Source organism: Neodiprion virginianus, chromosome 4, assembly GCF_021901495.1.
Source record: "Neodiprion virginianus isolate iyNeoVirg1 chromosome 4, iyNeoVirg1.1, whole genome shotgun sequence".
Taxonomy (NCBI): Eukaryota; Metazoa; Arthropoda; class Insecta; order Hymenoptera; family Diprionidae; genus Neodiprion; species Neodiprion virginianus.
Window position 1 is genome coordinate 33153454 of NC_060880.1, and position 25139 is coordinate 33178592.

General features: G+C 40.9%; 2 protein-coding genes across 8 annotated transcripts in view; one reads left to right on the forward strand and one right to left on the reverse strand.

Moving 5' to 3' along the window:
• Nucleotides 1–25139, forward strand: part of LOC124303627 (cAMP-specific 3',5'-cyclic phosphodiesterase) — a 276613-nt gene that overhangs the window by 57714 nt on the left and 193760 nt on the right. Inside the window, exons 1-2 of one of the 4 annotated variants that reach the window (XM_046761080.1) lie at nucleotides 16440–16679; nucleotides 17604–17796. The exons of 2 other annotated variants lie outside the window; for them this stretch is intronic. The gene's annotated coding sequence lies outside the window, so the exon portion shown is untranslated. Of the gene's footprint in view, nucleotides 1–16439; nucleotides 16680–17603; nucleotides 17797–25139 lie in introns of those variants that run through there. One more of the 4 variants, XM_046761081.1, reaches the window with a different exon arrangement.
• LOC124303631 (elastin-like) overlaps nucleotides 1–25139 on the reverse strand; it is a 98913-nt gene that overhangs the window by 5752 nt on the left and 68022 nt on the right. The window contains exon 1 of one of the 4 annotated variants that reach the window (XM_046761090.1): nucleotides 9951–9956. The exons of 2 other annotated variants lie outside the window; for them this stretch is intronic. The gene's annotated coding sequence lies outside the window, so the exon portion shown is untranslated. Of the gene's footprint in view, nucleotides 1–9950; nucleotides 9957–24417; nucleotides 24548–25139 lie in introns of those variants that run through there. One more of the 4 variants, XR_006907947.1, reaches the window with a different exon arrangement.

The following is a 25139-nucleotide window of genomic DNA, read 5'->3' on the forward strand; positions in this document are numbered from 1 at the left end:
TCTAGCTGCTTACCGAATCGCCAACTTTTGCAGAATGCGAATAATTTATACAGCATTCAACTTCGTTCGTGTTTTTAAAATTTCGACCTTCCGGACGCGAATATGCACAATCCACATCCTATATGAGAGGCGATGCCGAACACTGTCTGTATTGAACTTCCTACGATATTACTGCGTAGATCTAGGATGTGATGCAACGTACTCGATCGATCGTATCGGCATCCGATTCTCCTGAATTGAGGCCACTTGTGTGAAGCGTCGTGCTCATACCCCTGCTATATATCAATGAGTATAAATTCTGGGAACACTTTTGCTGAAATATGCGTTCATTGCAAACTATCCGTAATTAAATGTCACAATAATTCTCAATATTAATATTTATGGAATTGCAGAAGAAACATTAACCTGATATACTGTGTCTCGAACGCCTCGAGTATATTATTAATGTATACATAAATTGTTTATCCGACTAATTTAAAAAACAGAGCATTAGTCCAATTCACCTTCAACGTAATAAAGGTCACGACAATTATACGCTGATACAAACTGTTACTCGAGACATATTTATCGGAGTTAATGAGTTTTGAACAAAAAAGAAATCGCTCTGAAACGAATTTACAAATGATGATATTGTTTGTACGATTTAAGTATTTGCGAGTGCCATTTGTTCTCCGAAAGCATCCCAAACAGGGGCAAGGGGTCTAATCCGCTTAACAAATGCCCTGATCCGATTTTATCCTTCATTCAAATCACCCTCAACATTCGGACAGACGGGAATGATTTAAATTGGCTGATCCTGAGCAAAAAAGAAATCTCTGTTATCGGGGATTTTTTGCCAAATTCACGATCCACCGAGATTACAAGCCTGAAACATACATAGTTACGTTTTATGCGTATGATATAACAGAATCGGATAATCGAAATAGAAACCCAACACTTCTGTCTTTGTCCGATGTTTGAATGACTGTGGACGACGACAAGCTGTCTGCGATTTCTATCTGTTGGGATATTCCATTCGGATGTCACCTCCGATTCAATTTCACCAATGTTATATAAAACCGATTAATCAACTTTACATTTTTTAATTCGGTTAGCGGAAATACTACGTATTTTGTTAATCGATACCTACCTGCGCCTCATATAAGTTGTCGCGCGGTTGCGTAAAGAAGAGACAGCGGTAATTCAAAATTTCTTTGACACAAGAGTTTTTTTTTTATAAACTCTACAGCCACGAGCGGCGAGTCTGTACAATAATATAATCGGCCCGCGCGATTTGTGAGACAGGACAAAACCATAAAAATATGAAAAGCGTAATTTAAAATCGAGGAGAAAGCCAGGCGAATAAATCTCTCTCATTCTCCGGCTCTCGCTCCTACGGTCCCTTCCTCAGCTTCCATCAGCTGCGAGTTTTTAACAAGCAGATAGTCAGCCAGCTAAGGAGATGAATTACTCGGCGTCAACTAAATCGTTTCACGTCCTTCCCTGTCGGTTTATTTGCTTGTTAAACTCCTTTGTACATCCAAACGTTCCCGTAAGCGCGAATGTGCCAGCAACGCGAATATTCAAACATTACGTGTCTCACCTACTCGGGCTTAATGATTTGTGCAAAGATAGATATGATAGGGCAACGTGTTTACAGATTATCGGCAGGGACCTTCGAATGACAACGATAAGCTTTCGTCCATCTGCCTGTCATCGATCCAGCATGCAAGGATTTATGTGGTTGATGACGAGTGTATCAAATCGCGGAGCAACGCAGTTCTACAGACTTCTAAAATATACACACTTTTCCTTCGTAGCATTGTGAACGTTAGTGAAACTTGTGGAACAAACTTTATTGCAAACAAGCGCTAAACAGCATTTCGTTTATCAACTTAATTTCGTCCCGACTCGTTGAGGACTTGAAGTGTTCCCTGGTCGCAATTTAAAATTCTAATGGGAGTACCAAATGCTTGGTTTTTTTTTTGTAAACGTTGAGAAGATAAACTTATCTCAGGGGTGAGCTTTTCCGTGGCTGCAATACTCTCGGAACGACCGCGAAGATTTCACCATACGTAAAACTTGACCCCACCGTTTCTCGGCAAAAAATACGAAAGCATGATGGAAGCATTTTTTTTTTAAAGAGGTACAGATCTTCATTCTTCCACAGTGAGGTAATATTTCACAATGACAGAACCGTATATAACTGGATTCTCAATTCTTCCGATATACTCACGTACTATAGCATTGTTAAATTCGATAAATAGTTGTCATATAGTCAATAGTCAATTAGTCATATAATGATATCGAATTCACGATTCAAATTTGTCTTCGTCTCCGCCTAAATGAGTGGCTGCATGATGTCGAACCAGTGATCAATTTTGATAACGCTGAAGCATCGAGTTGGTAAAAGTGATATGTACGATCTTAAAATGGTTATAGTTGCGGTGCCGAGTAGCGGTTGGCGAATCAGTCACCTCAGCTTTAGTTGTTCGTTCGTGGAGTGGAACTAACGCAAATCAGCCGGTTTGAAGGCTTTGAGGACCAGCGTGAACGCTCGATGAGTTGGAACGAGAGTTAGCGGCACGCCGGGACCGGAAGTAGCGAAATGGAAGGGATCCAAGCTACGTCCAACCTGCTGGAGTAATTCGAAATTTTGGTTCACGCAGCTATGTGACGATCAAAGATATCGAATCACGCGAACCTACCAAAGGACCCTTAACGGTCTTGCGCTGGTGCGAAGAAGAGAAGAGAAAAGTTTTTTCACCAGATTCCTGGGTTTCCTCGGGGCTTCGCACTCCTGGATTCGTCTGTTTTACGACCCTCAAGACCTTTGCGATAGTATATCATCTCGCCTTGCATTAAATTAGGAAGTTTCTGCGACTTCTGCCATTTCCGCTGGCTATGGAACCTTTTATAGGAGCACGCCTTTCTCTCTCCAGACCTTTCACCAACAGCCTAATGGTTCGCCTCAATACGCCATTTGTATTAATGTATTCATTTTTTTAGTGAGGCACAATTTCGAATATAGCTATAATTCTCTGCTCAGCTGGTCCGTCGTAAATGGAACGTTTTTCTCTCGTTTCTCTTTCCACCACGCGTATCGGTAACGAACGGATGACAATATTGAATTGATTAACATTTTCAAATTCCTCGCGAATTTAGGATGAACTAGTGAGACTTTACCAAAGCGCGTCTTAGTTGACATCCACAGCTGTTATCGTTCCTTTTTTATCATATTCTACTACGAAGACGAAATAAGCATATAGACAGTTTGAACGAAAAATTACGTGCAAAACATTTGCATTCGGATGACTTTCAAATATTCACGCAGCTTATGCTAATTTTCGTAGCTCTGACAAACGCCGAATCGACTTATGTATGTATATATTTTGCCTTGAGACAGGTTTTCCGCCTCGTAATCTATAATACGCTTTTTATGCCAGTCAATCCCGGCTATTACTCCGACTACCGGGTCACGGATGTCAATCCAGGCTTTGATACATATTTGATTTCCGTGAAAGATCGCAACCGAAAAACAACGCTGCGAATACACGTGAAAATCCATTCCTACCTCTGGTTGCGACTATCCCGCATTTTTTGCCCTGCACTTTCCGAGATAGCATTAAGAATAACGTTGTCCCGAATTTGGTTGAACCCGGTTGTACCTAGTTCGGAGTAAAAGTATTAGTGTACCTTCTACATATTTCACGGAACAGGCTCTAATCTTGACGATCCAAATGAAACGTCTAAGGCCTGCGATGGTACCCTGGACGGTGAAATGAGATGAATGTATACGATCGCACGAAGGTCTTTCGAGTCTCCTCACATCTTTACCGAAAGATTCTAAAATTTTTGCGAATCGTACAGAGGGCATGTCTAGCTTACAATTAATCTCAATTCTTGTCTTGACTACGATGGATTCACGTGTCTTCGCCCAAAAAAGTAGATACGTGCCCTAGAATCACCTTCCGCTATTGCTTCCGAAGGATGGGAAGCCAGCCAGGATTGGGAAGGAGTCTGTATTCTGTCTCAAGGATGACAAGGATGTTGACGATATTAATGCGAATATGAAACTCTGTGTTGGAAAGGTGAATAGCAGGATCGATATTGGTGTCGTAGATTATACCGATGATTTAATCGACATTGGGGGAGACCCTCACCTTTCGGTGAACTCCATATATTTTCCTCTTTCCCCGGAAGAGCTGCTGTTATGGACTGTTGCGCTAAACAGACCAGATGTGATCGCGAGCGTACCCGGAAATTGATCCCTTCGCAAGAACCGGGGAAGAGCATAGTCCATTAAAGTGCAAGTTGTATGAGATCAAAATGAGGCTTTAAACCCTAATATTCGCGAAAATCTTGTTGAATTGCAGTTTCACCGACAAGAACTACCGCAGCATGCGGCCATTAATACTCTATTTCAACTTGTTGCCCTGCATATTCTCAAAAGATAAACCTCATGCTGTGATATAAGATAGAAGAATACTCGACACTTGTGATTCAGAGTTACGCGTTGACGAAGAATAGTTCTGGTTTTGTGAATTTAGGAATAACCGCTCACGGTATTAGCGAGCTGAAAAAGAAGAACAAAAGTCCCCGAATCGCGACCACCGAGCCAATTGAACCCCAAAAACTGGATATGTAAATCCAAAAATATTATGTCCTTCGTGCAAATACTTATCTCCCAAGTAAGACGGTAGAAAGCTAAAATTCAAGATAACAAAGAAATTCATTCGTATTTATGTCTTGGTCTTCTATTATTCATTCGCCTCAACTGGTCAGCGTTTTAAATACGGAAAATGATAGACAACTGATATTCTCATTAGTTATTTTAAAAATTGCTTTCTCAATTGTGTTACCGTCGAGGCGTGAGCACCGTTTCAACTTTACCCTGGTTCCGGTTTCGCCTCTAACGGAAAATTGGAGATTAGGAGAGGAGTCGTAACGATCTTTTCTAACTTGGCCGAAGGTTCGTCACCACAGAACAGTAACCCTGCAGAAAAATGGCCCAACCGTTTACAGAGAATGATCAAAAATGCTAAAATTCCTGCGAGACGGATGAATCGCTTTGGTGGTTATTAGAATTAGGTCAGTTTAGATCAACATAACTTCACAGCTGAGACGACTGGTTTTCTAGGAGATCTATGTTGAAAGACAATGTTGTATCTTGGAATAAAAACTGGACCACTTCAACACCGTATCACAGTGAACAATGATGAATAAATAGAGGTACGTACTGTTGATTTGAAGCCAAGCAAAAAACGGGCAGTTGTATACTCACAACTTGTATTACTTGAAACGGCGAACGATTCGTAAACTATAAACAGCGTAAAATTCAATATCGTTACCTTGAACACATTCAACGAATATGCATATCAGCAAGCTTCGTTTATATTATAAACGCCTGGTTCTCATCAAAGCTTATAATTAGCCATGTACAAGTCATACCCAAGACACTCGGTTGATCTCATTTCACCGACGTTAAATTTGAAACTTATTGTCGAGTGTTTTTATTCTCCAGCACAATTCCTCTTGGTAGAATAGCCTGAAATTTTACTTTCCGTTCGGATGGATACGTTAAAACGGGTAGTTTTCAATCGACGTTAAACAAATTTAACGCTACAAGGGGCCATGACATTACCACGTAAAGTATGCTCCACGTTGAGACGGACGGAAAACGGCGTCCGTGAATTGTACTATAGCATAAATTTTGCACAAATTTACTTTTGATACTTTTGACGACGCTCGTCGACGTGCCTGAGAGCACAAAGCCCAGGGTGATGACATTATACAGGCTGGATTTTTACCGCTGAAATATATTTACTCACTGGAATACAAGAGCTGAGGCTGATTCATCGTAAACCGAATTCTTGGGTAGGCGCTCACTTATTCTGTACCGATAAATCTCGCACAGGCGAACCTCGAAAATGCCTTAACCTCACGTTACATTCGGGAATTACGATTAGGTCTTGCAGCTTAGAGTTTCGTTACAAGGCTGACGTCGGGTAAGGCGATCGTTCGAATCAGCCATAGTCGTATGCCGCATGAAATTACTAGCGAAACTACCGCAATAACCTCAGCACGTGCCGTTTATGGTTTCAATCCGTACAACCTGATGTGACAATCATACGCTTTGAAGAAGTGTATTTGAACTCGTGTTTGTTACGTAGGATAAATCTTGGATAATCGTACGTACGTACCTTTGCGTAAAAAATAACTAAATGTAATGAACTACGTTAAGAGTAATTCGGGTCGAGGTCTGGAAGATGTTGCAAAAATATGCTCCGATATTATTTTTTCTCTCAAAGCTTCCCGTCGTGTCGCCGGCTCTTCGGCTCGTAACTTTTGACTCGCAGATCCAACGCACTAACGTATCTAGTCACGTAAGTGTTATCTCCTCGCGGTTGGTGTCCCTTTGCGACGCGAACGCGCGGACGGTAGAATGGCCGGGACGTGAGCTGCTTCCCGAATGCCCACGTGGGCTCCGTCGTCCGATGAGCTTGACTTACCACTTATCTCGCAAGGCGTTCGTTCATTTGCACGTAAACTGACGAACGGACATCCATCCTAGCGTATTGGCATCCACGGCTCGGTGAATGACAGGGTCTCTGGATTACGTTGTATCGACTGCGAACCGATCTTCACCCCTTCGAGATCTGTTCGCTCAATCGCCGCGGCAATTGAGCAGAAGTGCCGAATGGACTGCCAAGTCGGTGCCGTCGAGTCACGGTGGTGACGATTTCCCGATTTGCCGCGGTGCTAAGCACCTCGGCTAGTACTTTGCAAATCACTGACTTCCCTGCCCACGCCTCTGACACTAGTCAACGTCTATCGAATACCCCTTTGCCTAAGATAAATGCCAAGTGAAGTAAACGCGAGTCCTCGCGAATTCGTACGTTCTGACGGTACCGCGCATTTTCAGCCTAATTTCTCTCCGAGATTATTTACGCGGTTGAATTGCGTCCGGAGTTCCGAGTGTCGGTGAGCTGAGTGCAGCGGTTGAGCTACAAACAACGTTGCTTTATCCGCCTACATTGTGTAATGGTTACATACGATCACTGAAGCCTGATATCACTTTGAAGAAAACATCGCATGACTCGTTTAATTGCACGCGGTTCATCGCGTCTGCCGAAGCTCGTTTATTCGGTAATAAAGATTTCGTGGAGATACTCTATTCGGTTTATCGTGAACACCTCGTAAAAAAACTGTAAAACGCCCCACCAACGAGCGAAACGTATTTTTAGGTCGGCCCGCGTTAATAAATGTATTTTTCCGGCTGATTGACGAGCGGATAGATTTCTCTGACTAGACTAGCTTCACCGAAAATAAGACTCACTACCGCTGCACCGTGGTACAGACTTGATTTACCGCCCGATCTTCGTCAACAGGTTGTCGTAAATATCTTTGAAGTATTCGGGCGGGTTATTTTTCATTTCACTAGATAAAATAATATCTGATTTACCGCGACGCGTACCACACATGCCATTTTTTATATTCAACGAATAAATTGGCCGGTGACCAGCCTTGGACGCAGCTAGAAATTTCGTAACTTTAATATCTTTGCGATAATCTCATCGTCAAAATATTTTTGCGATTCTTCACGCGGCGAAACTAATAGGACGGGACCCTATTTTTATTCACCTATTTTTATTTCTTGCCTACATTCTGTTTCATAAGCAGCGCATGCAAATAGTTATTAATTTTCAAACTTGCCGTTAGTTATAATTGAAAGTACAATTGGACGCTGCTGATGTGCCGTCAATCGGATCAACGTTGAGCCGCTGAAGCTGAGATTCATCTGTCTCATTCTCAATATTCCGATTTCATTTTAATTCAGAAATCAATTTACCGACCGTTAGAGTCCTTTTATTCGTAAGTAAAGACAGTTCTGTGCTTTCCTCGTTACCACCACAACCCCGTATCAATCTTTGAGTAACCTCAAAGGTCACGAAAAAGATTCTTCCAGACGTTTATCTAGACTTCAACGGAGCCGTGATAAAACCCTTGGCATTGTTTTTTGCGTTACCATATATAATAATGATTCGCGGTAAAATTCTTGCAGTGGCTTCCTGCCTCACTTCAAGTTGTTTCTTGCGCCCTGAATTCTAAAATTGAGAATGATCGTGTGTCAATAGACCAACGTATAAAAACAATTTTGTCTAAGCTGCGACGTTGTTTTAACGACAGGCGAGTTATCTTGTTTGCAAAAATTGTCAATTTAGCTTCGTTATTTCAGGCGATAACCTTCTCGTTACTACACGCATCAAATTTGTTTGTTTTTTCTCACACTGTTTTCAAATTTCACTAGAACATAACACGTATTCATACCAGAGTTTATTTGTAGGCACTCGTGCCTACATCTGAACGTGTATAACACCATGGGTACTAAAATAGGCATGTATTATAGGCTAGAATTTGGCTGATTGCCGAAAGTCGTCTTCGCGTAGGCGTCTCGTTGACAGTTGTTCGCTGAATCTAGTGGACCAAGCCTCTGAAGGAGTTTACGTCTGTGGAAACTGGTCCTCTCTTTTATTTTTCTCTTGTCGAGCAAGTCTCAAGCAACGAAGCTCAAATTCGTGGAGTGGAAGTGGCGTAGCTACCAAGAGACGACATCCGTTAACGCCTGCAGCGTCCTTTGCCATGGTGTCCGACAGCCATAGTTATAAACGGCTGGAACACATTGAAAGCGTGCAAGCTATTCATTTTTCGAATGCACTTGAAACTTATGGGTGACCGACTTCTACTCGAGAATACTAACGGCACTCTCCGCGATTCGTGACTTATGTTCTACGTGAAAAATGTCGAGCTACGACCGTGGCCCGTGCTACGTCGATTGAGCTTGGAAATTTTGCTCCGGGTAAGGAAGAGGCAGCAGTTGGAATGTGAAAATTTTTCAGCAATAATGTGTTTTTCGTCTCCCCCAACCGCGATACCGTATGCAGTGCATGCGATTGCGGTGTAATATTATCCCATGCGATACACTATTGTTAGTAGAGTGGGCAACGTCTCTTTATTCAGCCCTTCTATTTTCCACGACGAAGAACGCGATCAACGTACAGGGATTTTCTCCGCAAGCTCATGCATTTTAGGTGAAACTTTCAGTCTGTGCACCGCATGGTAATGAAATATTCCATAGTCACGTTTCCTAACCACCTAGCAGCCCGATTTGACGGTGAATCTTTTTGCAGGCACGCATGACGTTCGACGGTTTATCATATTTGAATTTCGCTTATTTTTTGCAGTTTGACATTTCCGTGTGGAAGAAGCATAACGTACTCAGCTTAGAAACGTTCAAATCGATTCGGTGCATAAGGTTGAAATTTTTATCTGAGCCCGGGTTTTGAAAATCGTCCTTGCCTGTCAACTCAGACTTATCTTGGATCCTAGGTCATATCTGTCACAATATTTTATGACAACTCGACCATTGCTTCTACATCAAGAATTCCGTACTATTGATACGGGATTTATACGCTTCGGAAGTAGTGATCATGTGGATATTTTTAATTCGCACGGTGAGGAACGCAGGCATTCAATCGAAAATATTTACCCTGAAACGAGCGCTAATTTCTTACACCCGCCTACCTGTAATATTTATACTTGAAATATAATATTCCGGACACGGCCAACTTCGATCAGATAGTTTCAAGACTCTATACTGAGAGAAAAATTTATTTCAGGCTGATAAATATTATTTTCACTTGGTAAGTGCGGTGAATGATTTATTATCTTTCCGTGACAGATGTGTGATAGATGGGTGAACAAGCACGTAAATGAATTCGTCAATGTTAAACACGCATCATCTAAATTGTTAAGACGTGACCTGCAAGTATACATTCATTCAACCGTAACAGAAAGGCTCGATCTATTAGTATTCGAAGACCTAAGATTGTGCCACGTTGGCGGGTGAGCCTGGACTTTACGATAATCAATTAAATAGTACGGAATATTTGGAGAGATTTCAAGAAGACAGTTTTATCCCCGCTGAACGAAATTATGAATTTTCTTTTTGCGTACATTCCGTCGAAAGGGAGAAGATTTTCTCAAACAATCTGGTCGATAAATTGTTTATCATTAAAATGTGGAAATATTTTATATATAATTAAACATCTGTATAATTAAACACTCGCTTTAATAAATATTCACGACGAAGTTAATTTTAAATAAAGCAGAAGGTCTAATCGATAAGATTTTGAATCAAGCAAAGCACTATTTTAAAAATAATCTTGGAAAGCGTTGATCAGGTCGTTATTAAAATTGGTTGCAATCAGTACTTGTTACCGCGTGTGATTAATGCGATTGAAGTAAGCCGCGTCACGAAATTTTTGGCCAAGTATTCAGGGTCGTTATACTTTGCCTCAGTCTCGTTGAAGGCAAAACATTATTAATATAATTCTCGACATTACCGCACGCGGGTAGAGCAGCACGCCGCAAATTCGCGTCACGTTCACTTTGTTTGACTCTTAATTACAACTCAATGCGCGCGGGGTGAAAAGATGAGAGATCTCAGACTTTTTGCGATTCCGGCTATTTACGCTATTAACAGCTTCGTTAACAAGCGGCGTTGTTCAAACCTGTAATCTAGTCGCCAAATAAAGTGCGGAACGAGCCGACGCTCCTGACGTCAGCAATTACCTACGACTCTTCCGTTCATTAAGCTAGACAATTTAATGTCCCTGTGGCAGACACGCTCAGCCGCGGGTGAAGAATTTAAAAACCGCGTTACTTGGGTGGCCGTAAAATTATTAGGCCCACACTCCGGCGACACCTACACATGCTTGCATCTAATTTATGCCGGTTATGCTTGCTTGTACGTCCACGTATATACCACGATGCAGAGAATTAGGTTCGCGTACCGTAATCGGTGACTAATGATACGTAAATCGAGCCTAACCATCCGGCGTTCGCTAAATCAACAATGTCCACGTAAAACAAGTATTTCACCTTAAAAGCTTTGAACTTGAAAGCATTCCACCAACTCCAAATTACTGGACAAAACACTCGGATTCCCCTGTTCAACTGACATCACACCTGGGAAACTCGTGACTATACGATTTTCTTTGAGAGAAAAAAAAATTCAGAATCACATCGGTTATATATCGGCACATGACTCAGGCGAAGATGAGGATTGTTCGCATCGTGACTGTATACCTATACACAGCTATAACGGCAGAGTTTCTCAAGTTTCCGCATTAACCCTGTGCGGGAAATTCTCCGCGTAGTTATATTGCTCGCCATTTGTCACGAGATTATTTTAAACTAAAAACCCGGAAATGTCCGCTACGTTTTCATTTTCTTTTGTTCAAACAAAGCGTCATGTGGGTTGCAGATATGGCAGGTGTATTTACACAGATTTCTCGTGTCGCGAAATTCAAGATACAAACGATCATCGCCGTTGCCAAATTTTCGATTCATGTACGGAAGTAGATTTTGCTATGATCATTTATAATCATTATTAGTCTCTTTCTCTTTTTGCCGTAGTTTCTTTCATTTACACGAGCGTAGCAAAAAGCTCTCAAGGGCAGAAAGGAGGAAGAGGGAATGTCCAAATCGATTTTATCAATATCAACCAAAGTCATGGGCCACATAAAGGGTTTCTCTGCGATGCCGCGAGTCACGCCCAAAATTCCCTAAATTGCTAAAAGATTACGCCCGACTATGAAACGTTAATAACGTCGCCAGATGTACCCTGCTCTTCTTTCTCCCATGTACGTCAGCCCCAAATCACCTCGGAGAAAAGTTGGTAAAAACTTGCGGAGGGAACTTCGACCGAAATTATCGAAAGGAGGCTGAGTCGTCGTCTGCGTTAGCTTAAATGCTGACGTGGCGTTTTATCAAACGTTTTCGGTTGACGTTCATGGGAAGGATCTATCCGCGACGAAGATTTTGGGAGAAAAAACATAAAAAGAAAAGGATCGACGAATCGGCGACAAAATTGCTCCAAATACGTGGAGGAAAACAGTGTCTATTTTTCGAATATCCAGCACTGCGGATCGAAGTAATCTCAGCTGAACCATTGAAATGTGATATCGTACGATTTCCGAAGATACAGTCGTCACATGTATACAATGACAATCGTCTTTAAAACGTCCGTATACAAACATACAAACATATCACAACGATGCTCGATCGGTTCATTGACTAGCTAAATTGTCTGCCATCGCGCTGATAGGGTCCTAAAAGTTAACGACTAGCGACTGGGTCAACTAGACGATGTAATAGAAAGTGATTTCAGAATGATCCCAATACATTTGTGCCGCACGTATGTATCAAAGATATACCTTTCATCGGAAAGCGATGCCGTCATGGTTATAATAAATCGGCAATAAGCGAGGCTGATTTTCAGCGGTGGATCGATTTCACGTAGATATTTTCCATACGCACCGCGGAGCGACGACAATCTTTGACGCGGTATTTCACGACTGGCAACTCATGTGCAGAATGGTAAATGGGAATGCTTCCGAGCCGGTAGGTTTCCCCACCTCGTCTCACACGTCATTCTGCAAACGATTCGCCGCCTCGTGTCCCCGACTGCACGAGAACGACTTTGCGGGCTGTATACCTACCCACACGTACGCTAAAACTGTTTGTCGAAAACTGACACCTTCCGCAGACTGTTTATCTAGCAGCTGCTGCTGGGCGAGGCTGACACTCTTGTAAACCTGGAAGACCGACGCTAACTAACAATAACCCGCCTTCCGTCCACCGGCCGATGCCGCGAGACCTGCGGAGGTTTTACACCTTCGAAAGAGGAAAAGGAAGAGAAGAGAGGAAGAGAGGAGAGGAGAGGAGAGAAAAAGAAAATCGCTCGAGACGAGATTGATTCCCGGTTCGTGCGGCACCTGCCACATGGGCATGGCTCTTGCGCATCCTTCCATGAAATTACTGTCGTATTATAACGTCGCGATATTCGCGTTATATTTTCGACGTTTTTTTGTTTGCAAATTGACAAACTGACAAGAACCGTTGGGATTGACCGTATCCTAAACTTTCTTTTCCAATAATCAGGTTGGATTGGGTGCAACGAATCCGGGATGCGCAGAATCACAACCGACTAAGAATCCTCCGGATTCGTTTGCACTTGGATTTTGTCATGTTTGGAACACAGGTATAATTTGTGATATTTAGAGCGCAGGATTTTTTTGCGGCTAATAATTTCCTTTACCGTCCATGCGAGTCTTTTAATACGCAGTTTCCAGGTGTTGCAGAATTTTTCTCAATATTCACCATGTCATTGTCAAATAGATAGGTAGAATCTCAGGTGTAACTCTTTACGCAAAATTTACTTATCTGTGAAGAGATGGTTCAGTAGCACTCATTTTCCTGCCGCTGAGTAATGCATCTATTTTAACCCGATCACTGTAGTGCCTTTTTTGCACCACTTAAGTGTAAGGGGGTCGAATAGACCCTACGCTCGTAAAGACTCGAAAATGTCTAATTAAAAATCGGAAAAAATTCATGTATCATACTTAAGATTTCTGCTTTACGATAAAATTTTTCTATGTAGGTTTTTTTTAAACAATTTACTATAAAAACAACAATAAACACATGAACTCGTGAAGAAACGTAACTTTCTTAAAAAATTCATAACCCTGAGGTAAAGTAATGAAATGGAACGGTTAAAAAAGCAAATTAAAGCTCAAGACCGTGTTTTTTGAGAAAAAAATATTGTGAAATCATTTTATGAAATTGTAACCTTTATTTCTTTACACGAACACATAACTCTGTTTAGGTGTGAATGTAGGAGGTTTTTCGTACAAAATACAAACATTTGTTTGAGCTAAAACTGTTTATCGAGATACTGTACCTAAAAAATCAACGTTGTCTTCGCTCTCATCCTCAAAATAATTCACAGCTTCACGCGAAGTGCTCGACACCTACATCGTCTCCAGAGCGTATCGCCATTTTTCAATCTAAATCACATACGCACAGGGACATGGTTTTGTAATTTGAGTGATATCAAATAAAATTGTACTCTCGCTAGTACAAAAAAGCGAGAAATGATGAACTTACATCAACTATTGTCTGTCATAATGTAAATGTTAACTGTATGGGGGGATCGATTCGACTCGAACCGAGATTCGACCACTCGCTACGGCTAACTGAAGAGGGGTGGAGAGTCGAGACTCTAAGTGAGATTTCTACCCGAGAGTATAATTAGTAATTTTATATACAGTATATAATTGTATATATATTAATTTTTTAGGGGGATAAGAGCTCGTTCCCTTGCATGGTTTCACAATATGGGAGGTTTGCGATTTCGGCCCACGATGATCGGGTTAAGACTCTGAAATTTGTAGACCTGTATACATGCATGATCGCCTTGACTTTGACGTTTGGTATTTGAATGTTTAGTTAAATCAGGTTCGGTCTCGCCGCACGATTATACTGGTGCGAATTTGTTTGCTGGCACAAAAATATGTTTATATACATTCCAAATGAAAGAACGCATCGCGTACTTCGATACGTTAAAGTTGATGATACGCTTTCTGAATTTCTCAAGGCTTATTTTTCTGCAATTACCTGTCCGATATTCACCCCGGACGTATGAAAGATTGATTTCGTAACGAACGAAACCAACTGTTAACCACCGCCTCGATAATTAACTACCCTTATATAATCGTTACAGAGCTTGCAATCAGGTTGCGGGAATAATTGAATTCCCGCATGCTCGCGGCAGTGTCGTTTCCTCGTCCTTTCGAAAACCTACGTAGGCAAACAATCCTGATTTAAAGGCAGCTGCTTGAACCGAGGAAATGAAACTTTCCTCGATACTATCGCAGCATTATTTACTTTACATCGGGGCAGAATCTTTCGTCGTATAACAAGAGACCCGAGAGATCGAAATCGGTGAGTTTCATCTGAAACGCAATCATAAATCGATATGTAATATCAATAGTAATCGTGTCGTGACAGCATCGGTATATTACGGAAATTGGACGGAACTACAGTTGCTTATATCTTCGTATTTTTATTACGTTCATTTTATACTCATATTTATTCCATCGATATTATCTCTGGTCAAACAATGTGCGTTACGTACTCTTCTAATCGTTCCCGGACATTGTAATTGGGCCCTTAAGTCTGCGACTGCTATAACAATTTATTGAGAGGACGATAACGACGATATGTAACTATCTTAAATGACGAATCCCCGGAAGTGTCGAGGGTTCAACAAACCTATTACGTATAAGCCTTTGTAAGTAGAGTGTGAAATAGAGATATGAAATACACAACGAAGTACAGCGCGGTGAAAAGAACCGAGTCAAGAGTGCTTGACAAGCCTGCAGGGTGTTAGACTCTACTTGCAATTTAATTATTTCATATATTTGGAGTTCAAGGTTGTCTTGGAAGTTTTTTACCATATTATAAGTAATATTTTAGGATGTTTTAGAATTTCACGGCTGTACGTTTATTTGTGTGTTTCGAAGCGTAATATCCATCGACACGTCAAAGATTCGTCCGATTACATGACAAAAGTTTACAAAAAAAGAAACAACGAATCAACATGGGGAGGATCGCGATGGCGGGAATCGTCTATTTAAAGATAAACTTGGTCGGATAGGGGCGGGGTTGAAGTTTTGAATTTCAAATGTTTCGAAAGCGCCTAATTTCGAATTATTTGGTGACGAAAGTGGAAGTAAAGAAATCAAACTTTTACGAAACAACAAAGTTTCGAACGGTCGGAAACCCGACGGCCCAAGGTTCCGAAATGCAAGATTCCGAAAATTCAAGTTACAATGGAGCAAAATTTCTAAAAGTAAAGCTTCCATAGAGTAAAATTCCGACAATTAAAATACGCTCACACTGCGTAATTTACTCAGCGAGTGGGTGTAAGAAATCAGAAAAACCAAAACTAGAATGACGAGAATTCCGAACGTAAAAATATCGAAACTCCAAAACACAGAAAGATCAAAGTAATGAAATTCCACCAAGCCAGAAATTTATAGAACTGAAAATCTTGGATCATTCGGAATTTCGATGTTTCAGATTTTTTAACTTTCGCATTTCCACACTTTCGAAACTTTGACTTGTCGGCGTTATGCCCTTTCGGAACTTTGAGCGTCGGATCTCGGACCGTTCGAAACTTTGATGTGTCGTGAAATTTTAATTTCAATACTTGAAGTTTCGCCGTGAAAAAAGTTCGGAATTCGGCGCTTTCGGAACTTTTGAAATTCGGAATTCCTCCCCTGGCCCATCGGGTAGATCTGCATATATACTATAATACGTATACCGCATCAGGACCTACCGCAACGTGCTTTTGACATTGACTGTAGTCGAGTACCGTACGTAAAACGTAGCTCTACGTAGGTATCGTACCGGTGACGAGGATAGGTAAACCTGCGTTTACAGACGTAAAAAACGATGGCTCGTATTCGGGAATTTCCGTCGACGGCCGGCAAGCTTCGCGAGCAAAGCTCGAGCTCGGTGGCAGAGCACGCCGCGGCGTCGACGGCCGTCATTCAGTTGCCTTGCCTTAAACGACGCCACAGTCAGAGTTCGGCCTCGTGTACGCGTCTACGCCGCAATCTTGACAACATAAGAAAATAGCATACCGAAGCGGGAAGAGAAAAAAAAAAAAACAAAAATCCAAAAACAAGAAAAAAAGAGAAAAAAAAAAAAAACGACACCAACAAAAACAATTGGAGACGTATAAAAGAGCGGCAAATTTCAGCCCCGCGTGTACGTTGCGTATACACGTACGATATAATTCATGATTTCGAGAAAGTAATCAAGGATCGTCGTAACATGCTGATAAATTGTTTGACATAAAAATATGCGGTTAATGAAAAGTGTTTCGAGAGAAATGCGTCGTGTGTATCGCATAACGCATTGTTCTACATGTGTAATGCATGTACAACTGTGCGTCCGTGTGCTTTTATAAACACGTGCTTTTTTCACTGGGGGGAAATGAATTTTGTTTAAAAGCCGTTCTTACTTCAGTATAACCTGAAAACGCACTTCTGTTCGCTATTTATCAAAACACTGTTATTGTTATTGGTATTATTATTGCTATGGATACTTGAACTTGAAACGAATTTTAAACTCAAATTATTTTTGCACTTTTCCATTAGTAAAGTATTCGTTTCTTTTAACTTATCAATCTCGATCATTCGATGACAGATGTTCCAATAAATTAATCAAAACTGTATAGAAGACTGAGAAGAAAAAGAAACGATCACTGTACAGATTCACATGCTCAAGTAGTTTTTTTTTTCTTATTTTTTATAAATCGAAACGACGTACCAGAAGTATAATCGACAGCTTTGTGTTGCAGTTAACAATATTGCAAGGCTATAGCTGGTTGTCGGCTTTTGTAGATTTTTTTCTTCTTTTTTACACCAGAGTTTGATAATTTAACGCATATTTTCTATTGCAAAAGTATTGAGTGAGTTTTCAGACGTAGTGCTTTTTTCAGTTCAACAATAACTAATATACATAGATCCCCTGTGTACATAGTAAATATCCGCTACGTGAAGTTTTCACCTAAATTTTCACCAACCCCGTATACATATAATATACGTTTTGCAATGTATACCCATATATTTATTTATTATTCCCTCGCTTCTAAACCGTAGTGCTTTGTGCCAATGATACAGTGCTAATTTAATTTGCTTGAAAAGTCACAGTGCCTGCTGCAGCATAATGATAATATAAAAGAAAAAATTAAAGAAAAACAATGAAACGTTAAGGCGTTGAAAAAAACACCCACACCCACACACACACGCACGCACACACGAAGAAAGGAGAAGAACGGGAAAATGATCAGATTTAAACGGTGCATGTGCGTCGAGGATTTCTGACGAAGAAATCAAGGTAAATATTGTAGCAATGGGTGTAAAACCGTGCTGAATATACACACAAGCATACAACCTACAACCCTTCGTTATGTCGTCACCGCGTATCCAAGTGCGTTTAAAATTGATCTCCAATAGTTCCGCGTCAGCCGAAAAATTGTAAACCACCCTCTGAAACGAATCCAATGATCTGCGAAAGAGTTTTCAACGCGCGCTTCGTTGAGATGTATAAAGAATGTCGTACAGATACATTACATGTAGGAATAGGTCATTTTATTACATTCTGCGAGTGATGTTGACCCTAAATACGTTCGCTTCGTTGGTCCCGATAGCGGTAGCTGACCGACTGATAATAACGCGTACCGTATTACACATGTGGTGTAGAAATATACGTAACTAGTTTTTCATCTTGTATTTCATAATTTTACCAACACATCGTTCGGAAGCACGCGAGATCTGTGCACTCGACGCGCGAGAGTTTGGGAAGGGGGTGGTGGGGAGGGAGGCGATAATTTTACGGATGTCAAAGGTCTGCGATTAATTGTCTTCGTTCAACGTTGACGACCTTGTATACCGTAAAACATTTCGCATCATATCTTGCTCGCCAGAAGCGGATAGTTGTGATTTTTCACGATGGAATAATTTCGAAATTTTTCGTCAACGTCAGCTTGAATTTTTCTGCAACAACCAATGAGCCGCAAAAGCTCTTCGAACAGAGATTGTAAATTTTCAGTTCCTATGGAGTGAATCGCTACGGAATTTCATAAGAGAAATTTATCGAAAAATATATTTCATATCAGAGTCATTCGAGAGCGCTTTCGTAGATCAATCTTCGCTCGGGAATATCTGCCTTCTATAATATCATGGTTGAGATTTGGTGAATTCGGGGTGAAATTGCGAACGAGCGAAGAGGGAATCACGGTTCCGCTTGATTGCCGAGACAAAGCCCCGCGGTCTGCGGTGAACTTTGTTGTTCGACGTGCGAGTTCTCGCGAATTGCGCGGGTGACGTCGTTTCACTCGTGTGTGATATAACTCGCACGAATGTACATGTGTAAGTCGAGTGTCGGTATAAAAAATGAATATTAATTAGCCTGCGGGAGCCGCGCCGCGTCACATATTGCTCGGTAATATCACGGCGCCGAAACTATGCGGAGTATGAAACAATGAGCCGTTAAAACGCCCGGCGTTTTGTTATTAAACGGTTGATTAATCCGTTTATCACCAGGGCAGCCACACGTATAACTTTCTACCATAGCGCACGCACGTTTCTTTGAAACTAATCGACTTGCGGATCAAAACGGCTCTTCGAACGAAAAATAATTCGGGCTAGCAAAATTGTGCAGATATTTACAAACAACAGGGTGTCGATAGGGTTGATTTTGAATTCCCATCCCCCCAATCGTCGAATGCTTGTAGGTATAGTTATTAATTAAAATAATTAAAAAAAAATAAATAAACTCCCCGAAAATTTGAGCTCTCTACGTCAACTGTAAATAGTCCGCTCCGAGATCGAAGTATTTTGTCGAAAAACATTTTTCCCTCTTTAAAATTTCACAAATCGTCAACGAATACATCGCAAATAATGGAAAATAAATATTTTTGCAGATAATTCAACGCTCTACAAAAAATATCTGATGCGTAAAATTTGTAAATTAAAGCGTTCACGTGTTAATTGTCGAATTTGATTAAACTTTTAACGTCAATTAAAATAAGTCGACGATGGATTCCGGTGCTTCTTGAAATGAACAGTTGTTACGAAGGCGTTATCGCGTAAGAAACTACTATACCGATATTGACTACTTCCATACGTACATTAGCTCCGGAGCCGCGATTCGTTTGATAGCTGCTGCAGGCAGCTACGTTTTATTTTGCGTTTTCAAGTCGACGAGAGCTCTTTCCTCGCTCACCTTGACAACGAAATTTACATACCACGAACTCCGATGTCTTCGATGATATTTTCAACGGCAGTCAATTGTTTGTGTCAATTTGCAGTGAGGTTATTGCAGGCGATCGGTCGGCACAGCTACGCATTTATATTTTTATTCTTTTATTATTTTTCCTGTTTTTTTTTTCCCCCCTCCTCTTTTTCTTTCTCACCCGTTTACACCGCAGCGTCTTCCGATGACAATATTTGTACAGTTGGAGTGGGTGGATGACGAATTTCCATCGTACATTGCACAATCCCTTTTACTTTGACTCGAGCTCCGTGCGACGTTTATTTATTTATTTCTTGTATTTTTTCATCCTTCTCAACCACCCTGACGACGTGAGCACTGCGCGAGGAATCCATAGTTGTTGAGGTCGCGTGACAGGTGGTATCGTCGTTTAAAATATTCGACGTTCGTTTCTCTCTTCGATCAATTGGAATTATACCTAGATCTACGCGAAGTTTCCTCCGATCACGCGAAATTGCGCGACGACGTATTTTATTAACGTTGAAACTCGGGCGCTGCTCGTTCTTTAAAGAAAATGAGAATAGAACTTTCGTATCCATTTTCATGACTCACGGAGGCTTTTCGTGCCACAAGCCAGACGTGGAAGCAAAAAGGGTGCCGAATTTTTCCAGGGATAAACATATCACGCGGGGAAAACACGTGCGGCTGGCCGGCTGGCCGCTAATCGTTACTCCCTACGTCACCTGAAACAAATTTATGCCAAGAATATATAGAGCGTCGCAACATCTGGTCGCCGTATAAGATTAGTTGTGTTGTTTTATAGAGTCGCGTTAACTATCAACGAATTTGCGGCTCGAATTTTTATTGCCTGAAAATTGTTAGATAAGAACTATCGATGCGGGAAAATAAAAAACAACAAAAAACCACCTTCGCTATTAATTTCATTCCCCCGTTGACAGTCGGTATTTTCGGATAAATCTGTGTTCGTATTTTTATTTTTTTTTTCTTCGTTCTCCCCTAAGCGATACCTGTCGTCTGTGAATTGGCGATTTGCTGCAAAAAGAAGGTGATGGATGTACGTACGTGTCCTGAACGGAACTCGCGTTGTTGTCGCTGTTTTGGCGGCAGCGTCACGTCGCGCTTCACGTTATTAACATAAGTATCAACAATTAAAAAGGACATTAAGCGACTGGTCACGATCTCTTATTATCCGTTTTTAGTTTTGCACTTTACGGTTGCCATTGACGGATAATTATAATTATCCTTGACTATGCGAAAGTGTAAAAGGCGGTTGAATGTATCTCCAATAATTCTGATTACAGGCTCAGCCTTTTTTTTCTTTGCAGTTATTAGTTATTGGTACAATAACACTTCCAGTGTCAAGGTGACGATGCTTGGTTTACTTCGAAAATATTTCATATTTCAAGTACTCGAAATTTTATTGAAAAATTGAATATTACCCTCGTTGCTACTGTTACGTATCACAGTCATACTGTGCCACTCACGGCATGTACGTATAATGTATACATAAAATAAACGTACGTATATGTAACGGTTTCTTCTACGTCACTAAAGAAATAGAGCTTGAGTAACCTATATATATTTTTCGGGTGTACACAGGTGATTATTCGTCAATTGAACAGTTACCGTGAATATATGTCGAGATCACATGACGTATGACAATCAACGGGCGTGAAAGAACATTTTACACACATGCCAATCTCACTTCTTTTCCATCATCTTGCGTCAGTTGGGTCTATAATTTTCCACGTACCTATCAAGACAACTATTTTCAACTATCGGAAAATTATTCGGGCATAGATAACTGTCCAGGAATTCTTTCGAACCGAGATTGGACCGGAAATTCATCATCCACCGGCATGGTTAGGTCGGATTTGTACATAAAGATTACGCAATCAGAGATCTTTTCAATTACCTTGTTAGAAATTGAACGCGAGCTTATGACGTGAGTGAAAGTTGATGGAATTTGAAACAGCAAAGCCGCTCCTGATTATTACAAACGCGTTTTGGCCTGTCAATGCGAAAAGATCAACGACCCCGATGTTCGGTATTCAGATTCCCTTCAAGTTTCAACCAATTTCACGCTTCTTGGAGGGTCGCTCTCAAGAACTTGGGTATAAAGATGTTTCAGTGTAAGGAATTCTATGTATAATGTGCCTACACCGAGTATTTCTTGCTTGTGCGATCTTCGTTCACCTTCTTTATCTCTTAGTCCGTTCCTTTCCGTTCCGTTCCACCAATCTGTAGATAGAACTTGGTAATGACGGATCCGAAGTAATTTTTTTCTTCCACCGATTTCGACGGTGAGAAATAAATTCTATAGACTTGTGAGATGTTGGAAGAGAAGAAAAAAGAGAACGCACAATTTACGACATAAAAATCTGAAATCTGATCAATATCCGGGAGATCCTCTTAGCGTTTCGTGATTCCTGAAAATATTACCATTTGAAATTATTCATATTATACGTCCAGTTTATATAAGTAAATAATTAAGTTGAGGGAAATATCGTCGGAGCCAACCTGCATTGAATTATCGAAATTTGACGCGAAAAATTGACTCAACCAACAAAAGGAACCGTCGAAATATTTTGCGCCGCTCCTATTGATCGACCAAACGATTTTTCCCGTGATTATTTACTTTCGTAAACAATTTCATGACTCCGGATGCTCGATGCGGGGGCGTTATACCTTCTATCTATACGCTGTACGAGCTCTTCCTGTTGGAAGGTTAAGAAAGGCCGCTTTGAACAAGTTCTGATGAATTTCTGGTACTCCGCAGAAAGGGAAAGGAGAGGGTGTCTTTGTAGGAGTAAATTTTCGAGCCACAAAGGATTTGTGGGTATTTCACACTTCCCTCCCTTTTTCGTTTCCTGCCGATCCGTTTGAAAGTTTTCCACACTTCTGCCGCCTGCAGATCACCCGACGTTCTTGAGAAGATTTTGTCTAAATTGCTCGAGAGCTTTTCACTCAGTCTCCATAGCATTACTTAAGTCGTTCGCCCCCTTCCAACTTCCGTTACAATTTCTCGGTGAGATACACTCCCGATCGAAGAAAGTGGATTATTCCGTTGCGACGTCGGTTCTTCGTCAGCTTCTCAATTTATATATCTCCAACGCCAATGCTGAGTATGGACTCAACGTGATTTCCTTCTTTTAATCGCAGTACGCTGCGATGATAAGGAAATATAAAACGCAGAAAGAGTCGAGTATTCTGTTACGGGAAAGCTCTCACTTAAACTGGAAAATCGTCTATGATTATCCCAGCTTTTCCATATTCGGGTAACCTTTGTAATCAGCGGAGGATTTACTTGAAAAACGGAATTTTTCCGCACAGCTTTCGTTCAATTTTCGTCTGTAATTTGCCCTCTTTGCCAATGATCGTTATTCTACGGTCCGATGGCTTCCTGAGATTGTGAAAGGAGATGCAGTCACACGTACGTTTGCGTGTCCAACTCGCCATCTGTGCCTCGTTGATTATCACTGCCAAGATCTTCTCCTTCAAATAGCGTATATTAATGATCTTAGTGTCTTCTAACTACCAAAAACATGAACATGATAAATTAACACGACGTATACCGATTAGCATCCTCGAGCCCGAATTCTTCTATTTCAAAACCTGTGACTACTCCGTGAAAAAAACAGAAAGGTCAACGCGTATCTGAGATCAAACTTGGCAAAACCAGCTAGTCCTGTTTCTGTACAAGTCATTCAAATTTTTCCCTTTTTTTCTCATAAACCGGCTGACTGGACGTCGCAATCTCGTATTCAATACTCCGTAATAGTTGGTTGAGTTTCGGCAGAAGCTGCAGTTTTACTCGCGATAAAAATTCACTGTGTTATTCTCATAATATTGTTGTGGAAAATGACTACAATTATTCATAACTGGTGGGTTAACAAGCAATAAAACAGGCAGCCTTAGAAGATTAGAAGAAAAAATAAAGTAATTTTTACAGCTAAAAATTTTTCCGGAGTATTAAGTTTTGAATGGAAAAGTTACTCGAACGTATACAAGTAAAACTTATCCAACAGTTTTTATAAATTTCTTGAAAAATTACTGTATTAATGCCTGAAATGAAATCGCGTTCGATCGTTAACGAAAAGTCGTTTCCACTTTTCTTCTCTTTCGGTACACCTAAATGTATGAATGCTAAGAACTTTAAACATTTCCGGATACGCGATGCTGGAATTTCAGCTTAACGACGCCGGGTTATTACACTTTCGAATCGCAGTTCGAAACTGTTCGAGTTGATTTTGCCTGTATCAGGACCGTCGGAATTGAGGATCCCGTTCCCTCGGCTGCTGCAGGCATGCCAACGAAGTTAACTTCTCGGAAACGATGGCTCCTTGTTAGAGCTGAAAATTTCAACCACCAATGCGACATTCTATGCGAAGGAAAAACGGCTCAATCAGGCCTCTCGTTTTTTTCGTCTCCGACCCTTTCCGCCCCCCTTCGTTACCGATGGACCGAATATACATATTATTATATATAACACCATCGCGTCGCCTTATCGTGCCACGATTTTCATGCAGAAGCACTCTTCGCCCTCCCCATCGTCGGGGGTTATTTCGGTTCGCCGATGCTCCGCATCGCTGGCAGCGTTTAATCTGTGCTTTAAGGGGGGAGCCTGCTTTAGAGGCTTCAAAAAATCGGTTTTTTCGAGGATTTTTTTGGGAAGGAAAGAAATATCCGATTAAAACGAAACTTTCAGGGTTTATTGTTATGTATTTCAACAGTCTTCTAGAATTTTTTCATTAGGATACATGTCATATTATGCCTGGTACAAGCATTTCATCGAGGCGTCTCGAGTATGCATTTGTCGTGCGGCGGGAAAGGTGCAGGTCGCAATTTCCATCTGAAACAAAGAAACCAAAAAAATTTTTACTTCTCAATAGTATAGCTTCTAGTTAAACCAAGAAAATTCCACAAAAAGTGAAAAATTCAACAATTTTTCGCAAATTAAAAAAAAAATTCATTTTTCTTGGGAAAAGAATTCACTTTAGATCGTTTAAAAAGTGGGTTAATCTTAACTTTCTCAAGGTTTTTCAGGTTCAACTAGAAGAGAATTTAATCCCGAGTACAATGCAATTTGTCTCGTATCGATAGGACGTTTAGTTTCTTCCCTATCTTTCCCGCCAATTAGGAAAAAGCGTAAAAATGAAAAACGGAGAAATCGTGCGTCAAAGTTTTCGTACATAAAAAACCGTAATTTTCTTGAACTTACCGCATTAATACGCGAATCAGCGATTCCTGGTCCATAGAGTTGCCCTTCAGACTCTTCAAAAAACTGGTTCAAAACTCCAAAAAACTGGTTCAGACTCTTCAAAAAACTGGTTGAAAACTTCAAAAAACCGCTCGTATACCTGCTCGATGCTTGCTCACTATTTCTTCTGTAACTCCGAAAATATTTCGAATTTGCGTCTGAAATTTTAGAGACACATTCTTGA